The 20355-nt window shown below is 38.0% G+C and overlaps 1 protein-coding gene, 1 long non-coding RNA gene and 1 pseudogene across 13 annotated transcripts in view; 1 reads left to right on the plus strand and 2 right to left on the minus strand.

Annotated features, from left to right (window-relative positions):
• Positions 1-20355, plus strand: part of LOC309652040 — a 655586-nt gene that overhangs the window by 429974 nt on the left and 205257 nt on the right. The gene's annotated exons all lie outside the window — the stretch shown is intronic.
• IGSF1 (immunoglobulin superfamily member 1) overlaps positions 1-20355 on the minus strand; it is a 456826-nt gene that overhangs the window by 64680 nt on the left and 371791 nt on the right. The gene's annotated exons all lie outside the window — the stretch shown is intronic.
• Positions 4637-11289, minus strand: LOC309651998 (olfactory receptor 10A4-like; annotated as a pseudogene). The gene has a single exon. The product of its transcript is annotated as an olfactory receptor 10A4-like (transcript).

Genomic DNA, 20355 nt, shown 5'->3' on the forward strand with positions numbered 1-20355 from the left:
GAACCTGGAGTATCTTGTAGTGCCAAAAAACACTTTTAAAACCCCCAGAAGGATAGGACCATGTCAAAAGGATATAGGGCCCAACCTGAAAGAGTTCTCAATGACTGAAATTGGAGCAACAAACTAAATAATGGTATTACTGTATTTTAACTCAGAGAATAAGTGAGCCCATACTGATATAAATATATAATTGAATAATGGGGAAGAAAGGGCAACTCTTTCTTACAGAAGAATTCCAATTAATAAACCTAGAAGGAATGCAGGAAATAGAAAATCACCTTGGAGTAGCACAATAACTTCTAGGTAAAATGCACTGATGAGTGCCAAAATCAGTAAACAAAACTTTAAGGAGAAATGGGGTATTTACATCTCCCTCAAATATTATAACTTCCTGTGGTTAAGAAACATTCATAAGTTCTTTGGTACTCCTCCCCCTAGGAGATAGAGTTTAACTCTCCTCCACTTAAATATGGGAGAGACTTAGTGACTTGCTTATATTAGAAATACTATGAATTGAAACTGAGTATGTATGTATGTAGTGAGTATTTATGTTACTGTGAAGAGTACCTTCACAGTCAAAAACCTAGAAGACACCACCTTGACCAAGTGGTCAAGGTTAACATCACCAGTGGTAAATCTTTTGGATATATCATGTACCCTCTGATATTATGTGCTGAGAAGGGCACTTTGCCTCTGTGGTATTCTTCCCATTAACATATAACCCCAGTCTAATCTTGAGAAAACATCAGACAAAGCCAAATTGAGGGACATTGTACAAAATAATTGACCAATACTCTTTAAAAGTGCCAAGGTTATGAAAAACAAGGAAAGATGAGAAACTGTCACAGATTGGAGGAGACTAAGGAGCTATGACAAGTAAATACAGTGTGGCATCCTGCATTTGATCCTAGGACGGAAATATATTTTCAACTTTGTTCTGAAAATTATGAAGATTTTTATAATAAAATTTTTGGTAAAAAACAGAGTTATTAAATTAACAATTTCAGTTGAACAGTATCCATGGAACATCAAAGAAATAATAATGCTCAGTACAATCACTTTAATAAAACAGAGTACATTTTAGACATATTAATATTAAAACAGATTAAAATTAAAATTTGCCATCTAAAAATGGTCAAGATGGAATTAAGAAAACACATAAGCCATGAAATGTTTACTACCTGGATGTCAAAGGCTTGGTGTCAGACTGACTGGAGGTGAAGGGGTGTGAAAGTGGCAGAAACTTAAATGATAGCCGAAGACATTATGGCCCCTGGATAATGTTTAATTGTTAGCAACCTACTGCTATGTGTAGGCTAGTTGGCCTGTCTAAAGAAAAATATTACTTCATGGGACAAAAAATATGTGCAGAATCAATGAGACAGTGCTAAATTGATCACAGATATTGAAGAGGATGAAGTAGGACTAGAGTTGCACATAAGGGAGCAAAGGCTGTAGTTGGTTGTTATCACTATCACCTTCTCAACATTGTGTCTCAGAGTCCCAAGAAGGTCACCAGAAACATTGCAAAGACAAGGAACTCCAACCCATGGAGATGCCCACATGCTAGGAAAGCAAGTTCCATGACCCTTGCCAAATTTTCCTTTTCCTTACTGGGCATGCTCTTGAGTACTGGTTTTTAACTAAAGGATTCTGTCCGTTAGAATATGTTTGGGAAATTGTAGGGGCATTTTGGTTATTACAATGTTTGGGAGGTCTGACATTTAGTGGATAGAGGCCAGTGATGCTCGTTGTTCTGAAATGGATGGAATAATACCATGTAATGAAGAGTTATCCTGTATCCTACACAATTTTCAAATATTCCAGTGAGCCTAAATAGTATAGGTGAGAAAAACTGTTTATAATTATCTGAATCTTGTCTTACCTCAACAATAGTTTTTATCCTGCTATTTTCCTATATCTCTGTTTTTTTATGTTTTCTTTTCTTATATATAATGACTACCAATTCTCTTACTTTTCTTTAATATAAACTTACTCATTTTAAGTTGATGCAATCATGTATTTCATTATGCTGTCTGATATAGTCATGCCCTTGCATTTTTCTATTGAAATAAATATCTTTTTATTGTAAATTGCTCTCTGTGGATTTCTCATTTATATTTCAGTTAGGTCACTATATTGATTTTTTTAAAAATTATGTACGTAGGTAGGTTATATTATCTATGAACTTCATTTCACGATAGTGAAGGGGGAGTCACAAAATATTTATTATTAAAGGGAGTATTAGGTCTCACAGGAATGAGAACTACTGATCTAGTGCTAAAAATAAAAGATGAATATGGATAATAAGTAAGACTTGAGGTTCTTGAAATCCTGGCTTATTATTACCAAAGTGGGAGGAACAAATCATCGGTGAGCAGAAAGTTTCTGATTCAGAAGAATCATTACTGGTGTGTATCAGGCCTTTTTCATCAGCTTGTCATTTTATCCTCACAACAACCCTATAAGATAGGTACTACTATTATGCCCATTCTTCAGATGAGGTAATTGTACCTCAGAAAGATGAAGGCAGTTGCCTACGTTTTCTTAGTCACCGAGTGGCAGGACCTACAGTGGAAATCAAGTCTGTCTGATACCAAAGATACATGCTTTCTATTATCCTACTCAGGTTCCTCAAGATCAAGCTGGGTAAGAAAGTGCTAGACATCCCCATCTCTCTACAGAAGAAACAGCCTGTGAGGGTTCATCAGTGGGGATCTTTCAGCATTTTTTGAGTGCTGCAAGTTGTGCTAAGAATTAGGAAAAATAACACAGAAACCCCTTTCTTTCAATGAATTTCTAACTTAATTGGATACATAAGATGTACAGTAAGTACAAGTTTGAAGTAGAGGAAGGGGAGAAAATGGTGGTAGCTGTGGAAAAGCAAGGACTGTTGTGTGTGTGTGTGTGTGTGTGTGTCTGTGTGTGTGTCCCATTGTGTTCCATGTGCTTCTGAAGGAAATTTCAACACAGATTTACTGAATGCCTACTATGTGCATGGCAAAAAGCAAGGAAAGGGATTTAAGACATAATGAAATGCTGGGGTCAGGAACCAGTCTTTGAGGAGGTGGGAGGGGAAGGGGCCAGAGCACAGATGAAAGGACACACACATTTGACAGAAGCCAGACACCCACAAGAGAAGGGGATTGCAACCTGAAAGAAATTTGGGAGGCAGAATAGGGGGGCATCAACCAGCCTTACTGTGCAAGGCCAGGATGAGGCCATCCTTACCACTGAGCAAGAGTGAGAGGAGGGGGTAAGTTGAGAGGCCAAGAAGACCAGAAAAGGTTTGAGACATGATGTGGGCATGAATAAGCCTGAAGAATCAACAATAAATGAATAAAAGATTGTGGAGCTGCCTGCAAGGTTCTGGTAAAGTTAAGCTGCAGGGATTTATGCATTTGTTGATTACCCATTTTGTGCGCTACCCATAGTAAATATTCAACCCCAGGCAGCTGCCTCTGCAACCTCCCCACTCTTGGCCCCCCAGCCAATGTTCTGTCTCATTTTTTTCCTAAGTTGTGAGCAATCTGAGCGACAAATTATGAAGACAGAGCATACACATATAGGGTTTGCTGTTATAATCAAAATTTACAACAAAACTAATCTGACATATTTAATGATATGCATAATTGTTATCGTGCTGGGTGGCAATTAGGCATAAATTGTAAACAGTTCACATAAATGCCTGTAATTAGAATTACTTCCACACAGTTAAACCAAATTCTTAGTTTCTTTTCTGAGTTTGTCAGCTCCTGTATATCCATCATCTGCATCCACGTCAGTAGTGCAGATACCGAGTTGGCAATAATCATCACCTTCATGCACTTGTTATCGTTAGAGGATAAAATCTGGGATCTTCTGGTCCAACAGTTATCTTTGACTGCCACATGTAGGGCCCTTTCATCTGAAGTGCCCAGCAAGAGCCAGCCCTCTCTCATGTGGTCCTCTGTCAATCTCAGAGGGTATTCTTTGCCCCCTCTTGAGGGATTTCAGGTAGGGAGGGAGGAGAAAACCCTGGCTAGTGATGGCAACATAGGGGAAGAAATGGATTCTGAATCTCATTATCTGGAACTCCAGGGGCGAGTGGATCACAAAGAAAGGGAAAATGGTAGAATTCAGGACACACACACAACCTCCTCTCTGCCCCTGATCCTATGAAATGACTAACGTGGTCATCTTCACAGCTGTCCTTAAGGGGATAGATTCATACTAAAAAGAAAACCCTGCTCCAGCCTAACTCTCGAAACATCCCTCCTTCCAGTCAATGAAGCTAAGGCCTGAAATGCCTTTAAATTCCAGGCACGTGCTGCTTTTCTTTTGCCATTAAAAAGAAACGGTTTAAAAAATCCAGAGGAAGCCAGCATATTGATGGGAATACTTGCTCATAGACTAAGATTTAGAGTCATATAGACCAGGATGCTACAACTTGCTAGCAGTGAAATTTTGGTATTTAACCTCTCTGAACCTCAAATTCCTCATCTGTAAAGTGATGATCATAATAGTATCTATCTCATATGGTTGTTGTGAAGATTTCATGGGATCATGTATGTAAAATATTAGTACACTGACAAGAGCATAGTAAAATTTCATTAACTATTAGTTGCATTTATTATTAAATAGTTATTTTTGACTGCCCCTCCCTGTGTTTACTTCTGTAGGAGGCAGGACTGCAGGAAATGAATGTATGAAATGCTAGTGGTGAAATCTGGATGTTGAAGCCACAGATGACCTTAAATCAAACAGAACAGCACAGATGGCTCAGACCCTCATCTATATTCCAATTTTGTTAGAGGGAGGTTGGTGCCGACCTGGTACACAGTGAAACGTGGCATTTAGAGGAGACCAAAGCAAAACCAGATTAAAATGATCCTTAGAAACATTCATTTAATCACCAAAAATGTATTAACTGAACCCCCAGTGCAAGACACTGGGGAGACAAAAGTAATATATAGGAGGGGAGAGAGAACATGTGCAACAAGTATAACAAGGGCACTAATAGAGAAGTATCCTCAACACAATGGTAGCACCCAGGATAGACAAAGTACTCGTCTTTGCTTAGGAGGCTCAGGGAAGCTTTAGAGAAAAAGGTCTTCAAGTGAGTGTAACAATGTACTAAATGGTATAATACATGCTTAAAAAATTCACTGTTGGTCAAGAAGCATTTTCCCATACAGCTGAAATTTCTGAACCTACTTTTTGCTTCCTAAAGTAGCATGGATTCCATAGGCACTATTCTAGTCACCATTGCTTCATAACAAACTACTCCAAGAATTAGTGGAATAAAACAACATTGAATTATGTTAATGAATTCCATGGGTCAGAAATTTGGACAGGTCACAGCAGGGATGGCTTGTCTGTGCCTCAAAATGTCTGGGCCCTCAGCCTGAAAAACTTTATGACTGGAGGGGGCCAGAGAGCTAGGAAGTGGGATCATCTATAGGTATCTTCTCTCACATATCTGACAACTGATGCTGGTTGTCACTGTCACCCTTTGTTAATGCTGCAGTCATGCTCTATTGATCAAAGCTGTCATGACTTTTCCATATTCAATGGAATGTCAAAGAATTGAAGATATTAAATATACCCTATAGGCCTTGTATAGCTATCACTTCTGTCTCCCCAGGGACTATCAACCAGAATACCTCTCCACGGCCTCTCCATGTGACCTGGTCTTCTTCTCAGCATGGTGACCCCAGGATAGTCAGACTTCTTACATGTTATCTCAGTGTGCCAAAAGCCAGTTTACAGTGAACAAGGCAAAAGTGGAATCACATTTTATGACCTAGCCTTGGAAGTCACTCCCTATATTCTGGGTGCTACTATTGTGCCCAGGTGCCTTTGTTGTACTCTACTGGTCCAAGCTGTCAGCAAGCCCTTTGAGATTAGGGAGAGAACATCACTCCTATCTTTTGATGGCAGGATTATCAAAGAATTTGTGGACATGTTTCAAAGCCTCCTTAGCTACTCATCTATCAAAACCACAACCATTGAATACCTACCCATTGACTAACCAAGGGATGAGGATTCCAAAAGCATTTGTTCATTTATTCATCAGATATGCATTGAGTGCTTACTATGGGGCAGGCAGAGGTTCTGGGAGACAGGCATGAAAAACATAAATATACAAATGATTACATAATGACAACTTTGCTAGGTGCTAAGAATGATGAAATATTGAAATGAAGCCTAACCAGGTGGAGGTGATGGTGTTGTCAGGGAAGTTAATTTAGATGGGGTGGCCAGGCAATGTCTATCTGATGTCAATTTAAGGACAGTACAGAGGATAAGAAAGAGCCAACTAAGTCAAGTTTTGGGGAGGAGCATTCAGAGTAAAGGAAATAGCATACACAAACATTCTGAGGCAGAAAAGTTTTTACAGATTCAAGAAGCTGAAAGAGGATCCCATATGTGGCCAGAGAACAGAGAGAATCATGGTATGTGATTAAGCTGGGATTCAACTCTTTGCAGTTTAATAGGTCCATTTTCCATTAGCCTATTCCTATTATGCACCCGCTTTGTGTCCCTTCATATTAGGTGTTGTTGTCAGAAGGACAACATGGCAATTAAGTAATTAAGGACAACATGGTGATTAAGTAATATAAAAGGAAATATGGTTCTTGCAAAAATAATAAGGTAGATCCAGTCTGGTCTTATTGTTTGGACTGCCATTAAAAGCCAGATGTTGGACAGCAGGATTCAAAGTTTCCAGAAGCTGTTTAATCAACTAATATATGAAATACGTTGGTGCCCAGCTTGTATTTTGCTTGCAATGATGATGGTAAGTTGAGGCCCTGGCAAAACTGAGAAGCCTCAGAAGCTTGGTCTCTAGCTTCTGCTTTCAGCTGTCAGACTACTGTATAATTATTTGGATACCTCCTTGGTCAATATTTCTTTACTATATCAAAGCAGGAAAGGTCCCAATGACATCCAATAATAATGATCATCATCCTAATGATAACTACTAAAATAATAATTAATGCATATTTAATATTTATGTGCCAAGGGTTTTATATATTTTATCTCTTTTAATCCTCGTAACAGTCTAGTGAGGTAAGTTAGATACTAGTAGTTTCATTTTACACGTGAGAGATTTAAAGATCAGGGAGTCTAATTTACTACTCTAAGGTCAAAGAGCCAGGACTCAGAAGCTAGCCTGTCTGAGTGGTGAGCCCATTCTTTTAAGCATGATTGAATACTGTAATTCTTCCAGAGAGTGAAAAATACAAACAGGCACCTGGGAATTTTGCACATGCAGTGCCCCTAAAGCTGAATATTTACCTGAATTGTTTACTCTTATCCAGACGCTTGGCTTCTTACAGGCTAAATTGAACTGTGGCCTGTGAAAAAGTATCTACCCTTTCTTAAGGCAATGCCTTCACACTCTAATTCAGGTTTTTCTCAGAGGATTTCTTATTTGCATTCTGGTTTAAGAATCAAGTCCTTAAACTTACACAAACCACCATTTTGAGCTTCAGTTATCCTTGGAGAGCATGGCTTATAATCAGCCTCCTTAAGTACTTTGAATTAAGTGATATGCAGAGAACAGCTTGCCTTTAATAGATCTCCTTACCTGATCTCAATAGGGCCCTGTCTCAGGTATTAAAAAGAAGAAACCCAATTAGCTCTAATTGTTGCTCTCCACGGATGTATTGCCTTCTCATTGGCAGATGGTCACTGGTGTTGTAGAGGAGGCAATGACAAATTTTCTAGGTGGAAATATCCCTCCCTCTTCTTCTCACCATATTTCTTTTTTCCCCCAATGCATCCTACAATTCACATATCTACGGTACCTGTGACTCCAGGTTTAAGAATACAGGTATTAGAAATTGATGATCTTCTCAACAGAGGACAGTTCCATTCCCAGAAATTCAGGCCACTCGATCTTCCCTTGGCTTGGTTTAGTTGAACAAACATTTACTGGGTGTGAGCTGTATGTCTGGGACTGTGTAGGTATTCTACTGGTTAGACTAGAGAGTTTTCTTGGTAAATTCAGATGAACCTTACTCTTTTTGTGCCCAGAAATGTGCTATATGCACAGTAGATGTTTATATTATTTCTTTTGAACAATTGTGTTAAAGATATTAATTAATTAATAATTTAGGCTGCCTTTCCAAGGACTCAAGGTAATGCTTGCCTCTGACCCTAAGAAGAAATGCTCAAGATTTCCCAGTCCTCACCACAATTTCTACTGTTAAATTTGCACCAAGGCAAATCTCAGACTTTTAGAACTGGAAAAATAGCGGCATTATATAATAGAAGAACAATTGACTAGATGTCAGAGGTCTGACCCATTCCCTAACTAATTGTGTGACTTTAGTCATTTAATAATTGTATTTATTTCAAAATGTTTATTTGAATGCCTATTCTTTGTCAGGCCCCATTCTAGGTGCCGGGAAGAGCTGGAGGTGAAAGTGTGGTAGAGACAGAAATGAATAAGACACATTCTTTGTCTTAAGGAATTCATTATTAAGTGGCGAGATAGACATATATGCAAAGAATTGCTGTATAACCTGATCAATGCTAAAATAGAAATATATGCAAAGTGCTTTAGTAGCATAGGAAGAAAGAAGGTCTAACTTTAGACGGTGGTGAAAAATCAGGGAATGCTTCACGGAATTTGTGACACTTGACATTTGATATTTGAGTTGGGCTTTGAAGTATGAAAACAAGTTAACCCAGGAGAGGTGAGGCAGAGGTTAAAGTGGAAACAGCGTATGCAAAGTCATGGAGTCATAAATTGTGTGAGATCTTTATTCTGATCTTCACTGGAGATCCTTGTGTCAGAGGTTGATTAAACACAGGAGGGACAAATTTCCATTATAAGGAAGATCACTCTGGTGATAGTGTAAGGAAGAGCCTAGGAAACCATTCTCAGTTCATGCCCAGCCCCTTGCCAGCCTTTAAGGTTGCACTTCCATGGAGTACACTAAGGAGAACATCAGATACACAGCTCGTACTTTTCCCCCTTGGGTTTTCCATTCTATAAGTGGGAATGCATCAAGTTGTTAGAAATTGTTATGCTCTCTGGATGTTGAGTTCCCCTATCTTGGATGATAATAACAATTGTTAAATTAAACATCTATGCTGTGCACATTTTTTTGGTATTTAGGGTGCTGTGGGGGAGATACAGAAGTAGTAATGACAAGGTCCCTGCCCTTAGAGAGATTATAAATTACCTGTGAGGGAAGTGAAGCCTCCTAAGTGTCTAGAAGTACTTCATACTGACATATGAAAGTGGGCTGCTTAACAATTTTACCTTTTGTATAATTTACAATGATTTGTTAAGTTTGATGAATTTTCAATAGGTAATTTATTTACATGATTCCCACCTCAAAAGGTACACTTCCCCTGCATTTAGTTTTTCTACCAAGAAGCAATTGATATCACCAAATTCATATGCATCTTTCTAGAACAGTCTATGCATCTACAACTAAGTATAAATATGCTTTCTTTTACCTTCTATTACACAAATGATACCATACTATAGACACTGCTTTTTGCACCTTGCTTTTTGTCCTTACAGTATATCACGGAGCTCTTTCCATAACAGCACATGTAGAGCTGACCCATTCTTTCATGTTGTTTTTGTTTGTTTATGGGTGTATTGTATTCCATTGTTTGGATGTGGTTTAATTTATTGAATCAGTAAGGTTGATTTTAATCTTTTGTTTTAATAAATGATCCTGGAAGGAAAACTAAAACCAATTTTAATCCTATGACATTTTTATCTCATGCATTTTTATCAAGACTTTAGGTGGAGAAAGGAAACAGGCTGGGCTTTAGATTGCATTACATTACGTTTCTGCTGCTTCTCACCTCACATCTAACTCATACTCCCCCAAGAAAAGTCATCTGCAGTAATGCCTTCCATCTTTCAAGACAACTGTTCTGAACACCTCAGGATTCTGGGCTACCCTCAGTTAGTGGAAAGATCATGGATTTGGTGCTAAGCAAACCTTGGGCTCAAATTCATATCCTGGTTTCATTACTGTCTGGCTGAGCAGGTGAATTAATCTCTAGGACTCAGTTGCGATATCTGTAAAGTAGGGATAATAACAGTAGCTACCTTATTGTGTTGCTATGAGGATTTAGCACAATAATCCATGCAAAGAAAAGCATAATGCCTAGTATCCACAAAATGTTTAACAAAAGAAAGTTTGATACACTTCCTGTTCATTAATGTGGAGAAACTTGATGAGACAAAGGAAAACACATCATTTTCACACTAGCTATTCTTGACCCTTTAGAAAGACTTCCACTTTGTTGGGGTTTTCACAAAACACCAAGAGCTACTAGAAAAATCAAACTTTCTTTTCACAAGGTGTACATTCCTCATTACACCAATTTTCTCAGGGCAACTTTTTCATGCCTGTTCCTTAGAGTGTAAATAATAGGGTTGAGGGCAGGGGTAAGTACTGTATACAGAAGGGAAAGCAACGTCAATAAGTATTCATTCTGAGGCCCTGATGGGAAGCCATAGACAATGCCCAGAGTCCCATAATACAGACTAACCACTGTAAGATGGGAGGAACAGGTAGAGAAGGCTCTCTGCTTTCCTGTGACAGAAGGAATCCTCAGAATGGTGGAGATGATGTCAGTTTAAGAAGCCAGAGTTAGCAGAAAGGGACCAAGTGCAAATAAAGAGGTGCATATAAAAGAGGTCATCTCAGCTACTTGAGTATCAGTGCAGGCCAGTTTCATGATGGGCCTCAGATCACAGAAGAAGTGGTCAATCTCACTGGCAGCACAGAATGTTAACTGAAAAATGTGGACCATGAGAAGGATGGGTGCCAGAGATCCAGCCATCCAAGAGGCGCCAGCTAGCTGTAAGCAACCCCAGTGGTCCATGATGCTGGAATAATGCAACGGGTTACAGATGGCTATGAAAAGATCATAAGACATTACAACCAGTAAGAAGCATTCTGTAGCTACCAGAGCAGCAAAAATAAATAAATAAATAAATAAATAAATAAAACAAACTGGCAAGTGCAGTCTGAGAAGGAAATAGGCACATGAGGTGACAGCAATGTCCTTAGCATCATGGGCTCAATGGTAGTGATGTAGCCAATCTCTAGGAAGGAAAAGTGGTCAAGAAAGAAATACATGGGAGAATGAAGGGAGCAATCAGCCAAAACCACAGTTAGGATTACAATGTTGCCCATGAGAGTCACCACATAGATGACCAAAAATACCCCAAAAAGAAGATATTGAAGGCCATGAAGATCCCCAAAACCCAAAAGGATAAGTTCTGAAATCTGAGTCATATTTTCTTCAGTGCTAGCCATGACTTGGATCTAAAAAAATAAAATAAAAAAAAAAGAAAAGAAATATAAAGAATGACCATTGATCAAATTCTATTTTTAGAAAAAAATGAAACTGCTTAGAGGCGTCATACATATCAAGCATAACTGGCTTCTTTCTGGATGTTCAAGATTTTTAATTAATAAATTTGATCACAGTCCCCCAGAGGCCATTTGGAAAGTTCATCTTTGACTTCAATTATCCCTTCATATATAGAATGTATAGGCCCTTGAAACTATGATTATGACACATGAAGATGCACATTTTTCCTGCTATTTATTTTTGAAAAAATAGAGAGAAAATATTCTATCTTTGGAGATCTTACTCTGGTTGTTTCTATTGCTGCTAGAGGTGTTATCATCAGCAATGAATATTCTGAATGACTTACCTGTAAATTGTATAAAGTCTATGATCAAATTTGTTTCCTGTTTTAGAAATTCCATACCAATTAAATAATATGAATTGAATTTCAAATGTTGAAGGATGTTTAATTCTTAAAACTTATTTAATAGTAAGCTCTCTATACATTAGTAGAGGAGGCATAATGACATGAGGGTGAACTAGTGATGGTAGGGATATGGTATGGTATAATAGAGACATACCTGAATTCAAATTCCAGCTCTGCCACTGAATGGCGTGTGCCTTTGAGTAAGTCACATCACTTATCTGACAGTTTCCTCATCTTTAGAACAGCATATTAGTTCTATGTAACACGATTTGCACAATCACTGGTCCATATTAGGCATTTAATACATTCATTCATCCATTCAACAACACTTATTGAGTTCCTACTCTATGTCAAACTCTTTGAAAGGTGCTTAGAATAAAATGGTGAAAAAGTCAAGAATTTTTTAACAAGTCAGGAGTACTCTACGTCTCATGGAGTTAATATTTTAGTAGGAAAGAAAGACTAAACACAAGTAAAGAGACCCATAAAATAATTTTGAGTTGTCCACTATGAATGTAAAAAATAAGGACCCAAAATAGGAATATGCCATATGTATGTGTGTTTAGGAGAGGGCTACTTTGGTTAGCGTGGTCAAGAAAATGCTAAAACATTGAGACCTAAAAAAATGGGAAGGAGATAGTCATGCAAGATTTGGGAGTGAGGGGTGGGAGAAAGTATTCTAGGCAGAGGGAACAGGCCTTAAGCAAGGAATGATTTAGAGTGTTAGAAAAACTGAAATTGAAAAATACGTATATATGGTTTAGGGGGAGTTGGAGAGAGAGAGAGAGAGACAGAGAGAGAGACACAGAGTCAGACACACAGAGAGAGAGACAGAGAGAGGGAGACAGAGACAGAGACACAGAGACACAGAGAGAAAGAGATGAAGAAGAGATGAGTAGAAAAATAGGAAAGGGCCAGATCATATATGTCCTTGTAGGCCATGCTATGCCATGTAGATGTTAAATACGGTAGGAATTCATTGGAGGAGGTTAAGCAGCATTGTGATCAAATTTACACCTTATAATCACTTTTTACACTGTGTAATTAATGAATTAGAGTGAGAACTTCATGGGTAGATTAAGACAGTTAAGAGATTATTTCAGTGGACCAAGTGAGAGATGATAGTAAACCTGAATAAAGTGGTTGCAAAAAAGTTGGAGGGAAGACAGGGTCAAGATACATTTTGGAGGTAGAAATGCCAGGGCTTACTAATAAATTAGATGTGAGGAGTGATAAAAAGTGAACTATCAAAGATTACTCCTGGGTTTCTGGTTTGAGCAACTGTTCCCATTTACTTTGATGGTGATAATGTGGAGGGAAGTTTAGGGGAAAGCTCAATTTGGAGGTGTTAAGTTTAAGATGTTTGTTTATGAGAATTCTGAGTGGAGAGGAGAAGCGGACAGCTGGATTTGAGAGTATGTAGCCCACATGAGAAGGCTGGAGTAGAATATAAATTTAGGAATCATCAGCATATAGATAATATTCAAAGCCACAATAATGGACAAGGTGACCTGCAGAGAGATTATGGATACACAAGAATGTACTACACTGAGCTTTAAGACCCTCTTTCTCGGGCTTCCCTGGTGGCACAGTGGTTGAGAATCTGCCTGCCAATGCAGGGGACACGGGTTTGAGCCCTGGTCTGGGAAGATCCTACATGCCGCGGAGCAACTGGGCCCGTGAGCCACAACTACTGAGCCTGCTCGTCTGGAGCCTGTGCTCCGCAACAAGAGAGGCCGCGATAGTGAGAGGCCCGCGCACCGCGATGAAGAGTGGCCCCCGCTTGCCACAACTAGAAGAAAGCCCTCGCACAGAAACGAAGACCCAACACAGCCATAAATAAATAAATAAATAAATACATTTTTAAAAAAGACCCTCTTTCTCTTAGGCCTGACAGAAGGAAAAGTAAGAAAAAGAGATTGAAAAGGAGTCAGTGAGGTAGGATGTAAAGTGGGAGGAAATACAATAAGAGAAGCCATGTTTGAAGAAAGTTATTGATAGTGTTAAAAGCTGGTATAAGGTTAAGATGAAGACACAGAATAGTCTCTTATGTTTGGTTACATGGATAATAGATTCAGTAAAGTGGTGTAGACTGAAGAGGAACAGAAAAATTGAGTGTAACTATAGAGAGATGAGCATTGACTTTCCCTTTTGCACGCTGATCAGAATGATATATTAGTAAATGAGGAGCTAATTTTAAGAGTGAAATCTTTTATAAAGTGAGAAAGGATGGGATACAGAACACAAGTGGAGGGGTTCGCCTTTGTTAAGGGCATGGACACTTCATCTTTTTAACAAGAGGAAGGCTAGAGAAAATAGATGCAGTTGTAGTTAAGTTGATACATCTAATCTTAGGAAGATGGTGGAGTTTGCTTCTAATGGTTTCCATTTTCTCAACGAAGTAGGAGAAGACGTTATCATGCAAAAGTGAGGGTAAAGGAAGACATATGGGAGGTTTGAGGGCAGAGGAAATATAATAAAATAGTCATATCTGCAAATGAGAATGCTATCCTTCTAGAAGAAACACTAAAATTTCCAGGCAGTATTAAGTGGCAATTTGATTTTTGAGAGCATAAGTTTAAGGTGTAACCACACGGCTTTCTTGCATGATCTTCACTAGCAATGTTTAGCTGCTAGAGTGGAGTAGGCAAATAGTTGGTTTCAATCAGGTTTGGAGTTTGACAAATGAAAACAATGGAAGAAAAGAGGGGCAAGAGAGTTAGGGAATATTTGTAAAAAAAGTTGTAATGAAGGACTATATGATAAGTGTTAAGTCTCTCCCATTTCCTTCTGCTGTTTATCAAAGACAGAAAGGACATTAAAACTGTCATTTGACCAACCCTTTAATTTTTTGACTAAAAAAGAAAATTCAGGCAGGTAAATTGTCTTTCTTAGGATCTAGGTCTAGTTAGTAATAGAGCAGGAAATGACACCCAGGTCTTATTTTCCGGTTCTTGTTCCTTCCATTATAGCATGCTCTTATACTTTTTGCTCTCTTTTTGTCTCTCTTCAGTGTCCAGCCCTTAATGTGTAATATGTAAGTACCTGAAGAAAGACTTACCTTCAGTTTAGTAACTTATGTGTCAGGAGCTTAATGATTTTCAAAGAACTTTCAGATCCATCATTATTTTTAATCTTCCCAAAAATCTTGTGAGGTATGTGGGAGTAGGTCTTTGATTCGTCTCATCTGATTTTTCAGATATGAAAACTGAGTATGATGATTACTGTACTACAACATTGTATTTGCATTTCAATTATGGCTCTTTTTTTTGGAGGTAAAATGTTAATCTTATGTATGTTGATATAAGTGTGAATTTACAAGATGATAATCATATTATGAGCCAAGAGTTTTTGTTTAGTAACTGGATGATAGGAGTCCTATGGAGATTGCCATCATATAAGCTGAACAACAAATACCAGAAACTGAGGTAGCTTTCCATGATGGACATGTAACAAAAAACCTGCTTTAGGAAAAAGGGGTTTGGAAGGTAGGATGAAGTAAACTATTTCAGAGCTCTGGTGGGTGTCCAGCAAAAGTAGTACCTTCTTAGGAGAAGAGAGAGAAGGTATTTCAGGCAGAGGGAATAATGTGGAAAAATGTCCAGTTACCTGAGGACCATGTTGGCCATTGATTTCAGAAAGATTGTTTGAGCAAAATGAGTAGGGGGCTGAGGACAGAAAAGGGGGGGAGCACATACATTTTTGGAGAAAGAAATACCAAAAAAATTTTTTTAATGGGTTAAAGTGGGAGAAACAAAGAGAGTGATATCACAGAGTCCAAGGAAGGAAAGGAGCCATCAGAATTGTTAGTAAAGAAGGAGCCATGAATATTGGAGTGCTGTGACAAGAATCCTGACAGTACTGAGACAGGGAGGTAAAAAGTAAAAACAACAATTGTAGATTATTATTTCAAGACTGTTGGTGAAGTAAAGGAGAGGGAGAGAGAGCCAAAATAAAGTAGAGGTAGAAGAGAGAGAGAGGATTGAGAGAAGATATTCTTGTTCATTCTTGATTTTGCTTTTTAGTAAAGGAGAAACTTGATCAAGATTCTAGGTGAAGAGTCTAAGTCCAGAGAGAAGTAAATATGAAAGACATGCAAAGGGATGACTGATGGAGCAAGGAGGGTTAGAGGGGATGGGATGGGGAAATATACAAGTGGAGGCATTATCTTTAGACAAGAAAGAACAATCATCTTTTAGAAGAGGAGAAGGGGGTAAAGATGGGTGTGGATAGTGATTATCAAGATAATTACCTCATCTTTTTCCTTCCACTTGAGTTTGGAAACTTAAGCCATCCTTAGATGGCTACGATGAGCCCATGGTAGAGATGTTCACTTTGCTTCCTCAGAGCCTGTCTTCTTGTTCCATCTGCATATGTCGAGCCCAAAATACTTAGCAGAAACCAAAGTGGATTGCTAAGACACGTAGCTGGTTTGCTGTACCACTACTATGTCGTTTGACCAGGAATAGATCCAGCAACATCATGACAGACACGATATTATATGTCCTTTAAAAAGATCCGACAGGGCCTTAAGAATCATAGCTTTCCAACCTTTCCTTTTATATCTGCACAATTATACTTTTCTCCCTAACTTCCCTGGAACCCACCAAGCTTCCAAAAAGAAGAACTAAGAGTACTTCACCCTAAAGGCTCTTTTGGTTTTCAGGTGGTTGTAACCAAAGCATTTTTAGCTCCTGCAGTGACCTCCTTTGGGTTTAGAAAGAACACAATACTTGCCTATGTATCCATGTTTTAAACACTCCTACAACCTTCTGCAAGCAGGGATTGGTAGATACAGTTCAAATAAGAAAACCAATTATCTTTAAGTTTGGCTCCCAAGGGAGCTTTGCTTTTTAATTGAGAGATCAATGTTGGATTCTCATGACATCCTGAACTTCCATTCAGTGACTGCTGACTAATAGTGTGAAATTGGAAATTGGAGTATCTGACATGTCACATGGGTCAGAGCCACGATCCATTTAGGCCAGCCTCCAGAGGCTGCTGAAAGCACCAAGCAATAGCTTGGAGAGGGTACAATGTGAAAAAGTACTGAAACGAGTGACAGAAAATCTAGGTTCTAGACTTGGATCTCCTGCTGCATGTGCAGTCTGGTGTGTCATTTATCTTTACTAAATCCCAGGTTTTCCTACTTTGAATGGGAGCGATAATCCCTGTCCTGCTGACCTCACAGAGTTACTGTGGGACTCAAATGATGTACGGGAAACGCTTTATCAACTAGAGATCTATATGATCCATAGTAATATCATATTTGAGGAGTGTGTTAATGATGTCGCTGATCATAGAAGTTGAGGATAGTTTTGTCTTTAAGTTCAAAGATATCTGGACCCCTAAAACTGGAAGTAAAACTCTTACTTTTTTTACATCATTAAATACAGCCTGAAAACATCTAAATTCCTTCCCCCAAAGCCTTCAGTCAACTTTAAGTGAATTTTACATTCTAATTAAAAGCACAACTGTTAGAGTTTGGTTTTTATAATCGAATTAAAAGTCCTCTTACACAAGCTGCCAAAGGTAGTTTTTAAAACCAGTTACCTTGTCATTTTTCCACCCTTGGTAGACAGATTGCATCTGGCCTCCTGAGTAAGTTTTGTCAATGCAGGTTCATCTGCTTTCCAGGCTATATAGAAAAGAGTTGTTTGGGGTAGTAAAACCTCTTTGTATAGCAGTTAGTGAGGCCTCTCCCATTTCTTTGATGACTTTGTGAAGCATCATACAAAACAGAGCACTTGTAGAGATATGACCATTTCTTCTGCTATCCCAGGCCATCATCATTGTCACCATCTGGTTACAGAGTTCACAAACAATGCCTGGCCCCTCCTCTGTGTCAGTCAGTACTCTAAATGCGGGGAATATAAAGGTGAAGAAAGGCTGGGAAGCTGAATCCATGACTTAGGAACTCAATGACTAGTGGAAATGACAGACATGTAAACAAAGCAGTGGAACTGCAACATGATAAATGCAACAAAAGGACTCTGTATAATATGTAGATGTAGCACAGAGAAAGGAGTTGTGGGATGGGGGAAGTAGTAACAGTGAAGGTCCATTGAAGGACCTGCCATTTGTTTGGGGATTTTTTGGTTTATTTTCTTCCAAAGCACTTTTTCATCTATCATTTCATTAATCTTTATAATGCATTGGGTTTTGAAGGATGAATAGAAGTCTTTTGAGCCAATAAGTGGGTGGAGTTTCAGTCAGAGGGAATAGCATGTGCCAGTAAAGAGTGACAGTAGAGAAGGCTGGAGAAGGAGGCAGACACAGAAGATGGTGGGCCCTGTACACCATCCTAAAGAGTGTGGACTTTATCCTGAGGTCAATGAGAAGGGTTTTTAAATAGGGAAGTGGCGTACTCATGTTTGTGTTTTAGAAAAGCTATATACTTTGGGTGGATATGCAAATAAACTAGAGGCAAAGGAGGAGACTCAAGACAGGAAGTCAAATGAAGAGGCTGTTACTTCAATTCAGGAAAGAATGATGGTTATTGGAAAAGGAGAGGAGGCAATGGCTTCAGGCAATAGTAACATCACTGTCTTCATCACTAAGACCATCTTGTCCCTTCATCATTATTCAACTTTATCAAAAGTAATTTGTGGAAGAAAATAATTTTTCTAAGTATTTGCAAACATATGAATGGATCATAATCCTGAAGTTCACGTGTGACTTAGTTATTTGGTGTCAACTCACATTTCCCATAGAAACAACAGCAGTCCTAAATCTCTGGCCATCCCAGAGAAATCGATTTAAAGTACAAAGTACTTGAAAAGCTTTATGTTTGCAGTGAAATATAGTTGTTCTCTAATAACATTTGTTACATGAATAAACGAAAGAATGAAGGAATAAATGTATTAATATAATTTACTAACACAGGCAAAAGTCTGTATTAGGTATTATCAGAGGTGCAAAGACGTCTCAGATGTAGCTCTTGGCCTTGAGGGAAATGAAAAAAATGCTTCAGCTGGACAGCTCACCAAAGTGACACCTCCTCTCTAATTGCCAGCATGCTCGTCACTAAGGCTCAGCAGGAAGTTTTATTAAAAGAAAATTCAATAAATGTTACGTAATCGTCAATACACAAAGAGTACTAACCTAAGAATAACACAAGGTGTCGGGTCTTTGATTTTAAGCTCATGAATTTTTCAAAAATGAAGTTTAATGAACAATACATAATTTGCACATGGTGAATAATTAAAACAGTATAACTAATCCTCCCTCCAATTCCAGACAACAGTCCCTCTCTCCAGAGGCAACTACTATAAATTGTGGGTGCTTCAAGGAATTTTATGTGCTTATACCAGCATTTATATACATTTACGTTTTTTCATATTTATACAAAAGTGATTGCACAATCCATAATAATTTCACAGAGCTTTTTAATTTAATATATTTTGGAGATCTTTCTGTATCTGCATGCACAGATCAATCTCATTCATTTTAACATTTACATTCTGCCCTGGCATATGAATAAGCCATTATTTATTTATTTTTGTTACAGAGCTTGTTTTCTAAGAAATAAAAACATTATAGATACGATGAAAATTCTTTTTGTCCCCATTCCCATTTCTCGTGAGCCCCAGAGGCATCCACTATGCTAAAGTTGCTGTGTGTCCTCCATGTTCATGTTTTTATCCTACTATATATGAATGTATCTATAAATAATACGTGATAATATTTTGTATATTTTAAATTTCACACAAATGGCATAACATTTTGCAACTTGCTTCCCCCCAACCCCCTCCACTTCACATTTGTTTCTTCAGACCTATCCTTGTTGATAGCTGTAGTTTTCGTTCACTCATTGTTGATTTATCTTGCTCCTAGTTATACTGAAAACTGTGGGTTTGTTGGCTTTTCCTTGTAGGCTATAAATAAAAGTCCTGCAGTTGGAATTATTTTTCTCAAATCCTTGCTTTGACTTTGCACTGGATAGATTAATAAAAGGATGGAAGATTCTTATAAATTGAAAACCTGGAAACTTTTTGGTCTAGAAAAGGATGGACATTTATGTTAATAAATTTTAGCCAGTACAAACAATGTTGCAATAAATATTCTTGAATATGTTTTTTGTATTTCTTTAAGGTACCTAGGAGTTGAATTGCAGGCTCGGAGTATATTCATATTTTCATATTTACTAGGTATGACCAAATTGCTCTCTAAAGTCGATGTGCAAATACATATTCCCACAAGTAGCATAAACAGTTATGTTTCCTCACATTCTTGCCTGCATTTGGTGTTAGCAGATATTTTTATTTGTGGTAATCTGATGTAATATTATCTCTGTGCTAATTTAATTTGCATTTCCCTGATTATTAGTGAGGATAAAAGAATGTTTTCATCTTTTTACTGGCCATTCAGGTTTTCTCTTTTGTGCATCGTCCAATAATATTTTGTCCATTGTTAATATGGATTGTTGTTTAATAAATGTAGTCCTTTATGGAATCCATATCTGTCTGTTATATATTTGTTGCAAATATCTTCTCCAAGTCTGTCACTTGCCTATTAACTTTGTTTACTGCAATGTCTTATAGCATAGAAAGATGGAAGGTTTTATTTTTTTTTGATGTGGTTAAATTTATCAATCATTTACA

Source organism: Balaenoptera physalus, assembly GCF_965194825.1.
Source record: "Balaenoptera physalus genome assembly, chromosome: X".
NCBI classification, from domain to species: domain Eukaryota; kingdom Metazoa; phylum Chordata; class Mammalia; order Artiodactyla; family Balaenopteridae; genus Balaenoptera; species Balaenoptera physalus.